Source organism: Heterodontus francisci, unplaced genomic scaffold (genome assembly GCF_036365525.1).
Source record: "Heterodontus francisci isolate sHetFra1 unplaced genomic scaffold, sHetFra1.hap1 HAP1_SCAFFOLD_222, whole genome shotgun sequence".
Lineage (NCBI taxonomy): Eukaryota > Metazoa > Chordata > Chondrichthyes > Heterodontiformes > Heterodontidae > Heterodontus > Heterodontus francisci.
This window is the reverse complement of record NW_027141699.1, coordinates 3,021,972-3,026,775: the sequence shown is the minus strand read 5'-3', so window position 1 is coordinate 3,026,775 and position 4,804 is coordinate 3,021,972. Positions and strand designations below refer to the sequence as shown.

Genomic DNA, 4,804 nt, shown 5'->3' with positions numbered 1-4,804 from the left:
TTCCACAATCTCACAAATACTTTCACAAAGAATGGATAACTACCTCAGCATTAAGCATACACATGGGGTAGACAGGATGGTCAAGCAGTATGAAATGGTGCATTCAGATCACAACGCTCTCTGGAGGGGTTGGTTTAAATCCCACTTCTGACAAGTTGTGCTTTGACATGACGACAGGCATTTGGGAGCAGTGGTGAAAAACACAGAGCATGAAAGAATTTTGACAAGCAACATCAAAACGAATTCAAAGATATTTCTTCAATACATGGGAGTAAGAGGCAACAGAGGAAAGAGTAGGGCCCATCAAAGAACTAAAAAGTAACCTATGTGTCAGGGTTGAAGATGTTGGTATATTTGTTAATGAATACTTGACTGTCTTCATAAATGAGGGGGTGATGCAGACATTATAATTAAGGAGAAGGAGTGTGAAGCATTGGACATGACAAACTGAGGGGGAGAAGAAGTATAAATGGGATGAGCATCAGGGCCGGATGAAATGTACCACAGGCTGTTAAAAGAAGCCAGTGAGGAAATAATGGAAGGTCTGACCATCAGTTTCCAATCCCTCACTGGATACAGGTGTGATGTCAGAGGATTGGAGGTCTCTGCAATAAAATAAAAATTCTGCAGATGCTGGAAATCTGAAATAAAAACTATCAGTGCTGGAATTACACAGCAGGTCTGGCAGCATCTGTGGAGAGAGAAGCAAAGTTAACATATCTGTTCTGATGAAAAGTCACTGACCTGAAATGTTAACTTTGCTTCTCTCTCCACAGATGCTGCCCGATCTGCTGTGTATTTGCAGTACATTTTGTTTTTATTGCTAACATTGCACCATTGTTGAAAAAGGAAGCAAGAGATAGACCGAATAATTAAAGACCAGTCAGCCTAACCTCAATGGTGGGTGAATTATTGGAATTAATTCTGAGAGACAGTTTAAACGGTCACTCAGAAAGGTTCGGATTAATCAAGTATCATCAGCCTGGATTTGTTCAGGGAAGCTCGTGTCTGACTAACTTGAGTGAATTTTTTGAAGAAGTAACAATGAGGATTGATGAGGGTAGTGCAGTTGATGTGGTCTACATGGATTTTAGCAAGACTTTTGACAAGGTCCCACATGACAAACCGGTTAAAAAAAATAAAAGCACATGGGATCCAGGGGAATGTAAAAGCTGGACATAACATTGACTCGGTGGCAGGAAGCAAAAAGGAATTGGGTACGGGTGTTTTTGCAACTCGAGGTCTGTTTCAAGTGGTGTTCCACAGGGCTCAGAACTAGGTTCCCTGCTTTTTGTGGTATATATTAATGATTTGGACATGAATGTAGAGGGCATAATCAAGACGATTGCAGATGACATGAAAATTGTCCGTGTTTTTGATAGCGAGGAGGATAGCTGCACACTGCAGAAAGATATCAATAGACTGGTCAGGTGGGGATAATAGTGGCAAATGGAATTCAAATTGGACAAGTGTGAGGTGATGCATTTGGGAGGTCAAAAAAGGCAAAGGAATAAACAATTAATGGGAGAACACTGAACGGTGTAGAGGAAGTGAGGGACGTTGGAGCGAATGTCCACAGATCCCTGAAGGTAGCAGGACAGGTCAATAAGGTGGTTCAGCAGGTATATGAAATCCTTTCCTTTATTAGCTGAGGTATAGAGTATAAGGGTGACCTGGGTGTCCTTGTCAATAAGTCACTGAAAGCTAACATGCAGGTGCAGCAAGCAATTAGGAAAGCTATTAGTTTGTTAGCCTTTATCGCAAGAGGATTTGAGTACGGGAGTCGTGAATTCTTGCTTCAATTGTACAGAAACTTGGTTAGACCGCACTTGAAATACAGTTTTGGTCTCCTTACCTTAGGAAGGATATTATTGCCATGGAGGGAGTTCAACGAAGGTTCATCAGACTTGTTCCAGGGATGGTAGGACTGTTGTATGAAGAAAGGTTGGAGAAACTGGGGCTGTATTCTCTCGAGATTCGAAGAATGGGAGGTGATCTCATTGAAACCTACAAAATACTTAAACGACAGTCAGGGTAGATGCAGCTAAGATCCCTGGTTGGGGAGTCGAGAACCAAGGGAAGGAATTTCAAAATAAGGGAGTAGCCGCTTAGGACAGAGATGAGGAGAAATGTCTTTAATCAGAGGTTTGTGAATCTTTGGAATTCTCTACCCCAGAGGGCTGTGGAAGCTCAGTCATTGAGTATGTTTAAAGAAGAGATTGACAGATTTCTAAATACAAATGACATCAGGGAATATGAGGAAAGTGTGGGGAAAAGGGCATTGAAGTGGACGATCAGCCATGATCATATTGAATGGTGGGGCAGGCTCGAAGGGCTGAATGGCCGACTCCTGCTCCTATGTTCCTATGTTCCTAACTCCACATGATCAGCGAGGCACAGCCTCAAGCCGACTTGGTGGGTGGTGCAAACAGATATTACTGCTTCTGATCTTCACCAGAACAGAGAGTGAGATGTAACATTGATCATCAATCAGACTGTGAGAGAATACAGCAGAATAAAACACATGGAGAGACACTGTGCAATAACAAATAGATTTGATTGGAATGTTGAATTCTGATTGGAATGGATAAAACAGCAGATTAAATTGGGATTCTCATTGATCTGGGACAGAAAAGAGAAACTGATGGAAAGAAGGGAAGAAGAAAGAAAAGAAAGGATGGAACTGTTCACTTTTTTCAGTTTTTTCACTCACCCATCAAAGATGGATAAAAAAAGTTGCAAATAACAGTGAATTTCACCAGAAAGGGAGATTAAATGCTGTCGAAACCTTGGATCGAAGGATGCCCCAACAGATCATCTGTTTAACTGTCTCCTCACTGGGGGATTTCAAGCAGTGAGTAATATTATTCTCTACTTTTGTTAAATGAACCCAGAACTGTCACTTGGAGTTAATATCTGTGTTCCGACTCCTGAATTATAAAATTGTGACTTTATCAATATTTTCTGGCCACATTTCCAGCTGAAAGAACTAATAACTCTAATTTACACAATACTATATACACACTCATCAAGCCTCCTAAGCTAGCATCCTTGGTGCTGCTCTCTCTTCTCCCAAACCTCATCTCTTTTGACTGTTACATCATCACTCTGACAGTGGGAGGGGTTGATCCCACTGTCTTCAGCATTAACCCTTTACATCCTTATCCTACACTGTCTGTCAGAAAAAAATGGTCAGAGGGAACTTCCTTCATTTATCGAAAAACCAGCTGCTCCCAGTTGAAAATCAACTCAAACCCATCAGCGAGAGAGAGAGACTGTCAGAGAACTTCCTGCATCCAGTCTTGACCCTGTCACACTCAGCAGCTGTTCACCCAGACCCCACTCTCCTCAACACTGAACATTGTTACCGAGACACTTCACATACTGTTGAGAAAAGGCAGGAAAGGTCAAAGTTCACAGCTGTTTTGAATAGAACAAAGTTTAATATCTCCTCACCGTTTCTCGGTAACCACATGAGACAATGGTTTTCTTATTTGGTTCCTTTGATTTTTCTTGCTCCTGACTGAGAAATATTCCAAACCTCAGATCAACCCTCCCACTTGTGTCGTGTCCCAGTCTCAATTACAAGCAACACATAATGACACACACACTTTGAAACATACAACACGGTCACACTTTCCTTCAGTGAGATTAAGGTCGAGCTTATTTTCCAGGTCGAATGCAACTGTGAACAAATTTGTATCAAAGAAGTTGCCTTTGAAATATCAGCACTGAATTTCTGTACGAGGAGGAAGAGCCATTCCAAACTCACATCCTTCACAAAGGCTGTTTTCTCCTGTGAATGAAATTCATTATGTAATTTGAATTCAAAGTTAAAGTTCACAAGACACAGACATAAATGTTGAAACGGAAACTTCTCAAGCATATTGCAAATACGAAATAAGACTCTGCTGGGAATCGAACCCAGGATCTCCTGTTTACAAGACAGGTATTTTAACCAACTAAGCTACAGAGCCAGATCGGAAGTGCCCTTGCAATTGAAATCTGAGGTGGTTACTATTCATTCTCATCCCACTTCTCCACAGGTCACAACGAAAATTTTAACTTTTCCCACTTACTGATACAGTCAATCAGATGCTCTATTTTTCCCAGAATAGAAGACACTTAATGAACAACAAAATTATCAGTTTCTTATAGAACACGTTTTAACTAATCATGAAGTAAAGCATAAACACACAGGTGGAAATTTTAAAAGTTCCCTTTTTACCTTAACCAACATTTAAAGTCCCTTTCTTACCTCAGCTGAACACATGCACACACACATACTGAAAAAAAGGGATTTTTCTATACAATTCAGGGCTCTGTTAAAGACAAAAAAAACACTTGGACTGATTACTTGCTCATTTCTGAAGAAAACAGCAGATGAGATATGTTGTTCCAAAATTGACAGACAGTCTAATTTCCGAGTACATGTACACAGGTCACTCGGTTCTTTTAGAAGAGTTTATTTAGAGGCGGGGTTGAGAATTAATTTTAGCAGGCTTTCTTCAAAGACAGAATATGAGACGAATTGACACAGTGAACTTCTCAGAGTCTTTTCAAGATTTGCTGCAAAACACGGTGGGTTGCGTTCTTCTCTCATTCCTTGACACTTCGTCTGGCTAAATTTATCAGCTGCTCACTCCAGAAGGTAAAACACAATGACTGCTACAAACAAAAGCTTGCGATTTTTCTGCCCTCTTTGGTGCACGCTGCTGCTGCCGAGCTTGTCCAATCAAGAGGCCCGACTGACTTCTCTGTCCACATTTCCCCGTTACCAGGGCTTCTGTTCTCCATTTAACTT

The 4,804-nt window shown here is 41.0% G+C and overlaps 1 non-coding gene across 1 annotated transcript; it reads right to left on the bottom strand.

Moving 5' to 3' along the window:
* Positions 1-3,903: 3,903 nt before the first annotated feature.
* On the bottom strand, positions 3,904-3,977 carry trnat-ugu (transfer RNA threonine (anticodon UGU)). The gene has a single exon. It is a non-coding gene; the product is annotated as a tRNA-Thr (tRNA).
* Positions 3,978-4,804: the final 827 nt, after the last annotated feature.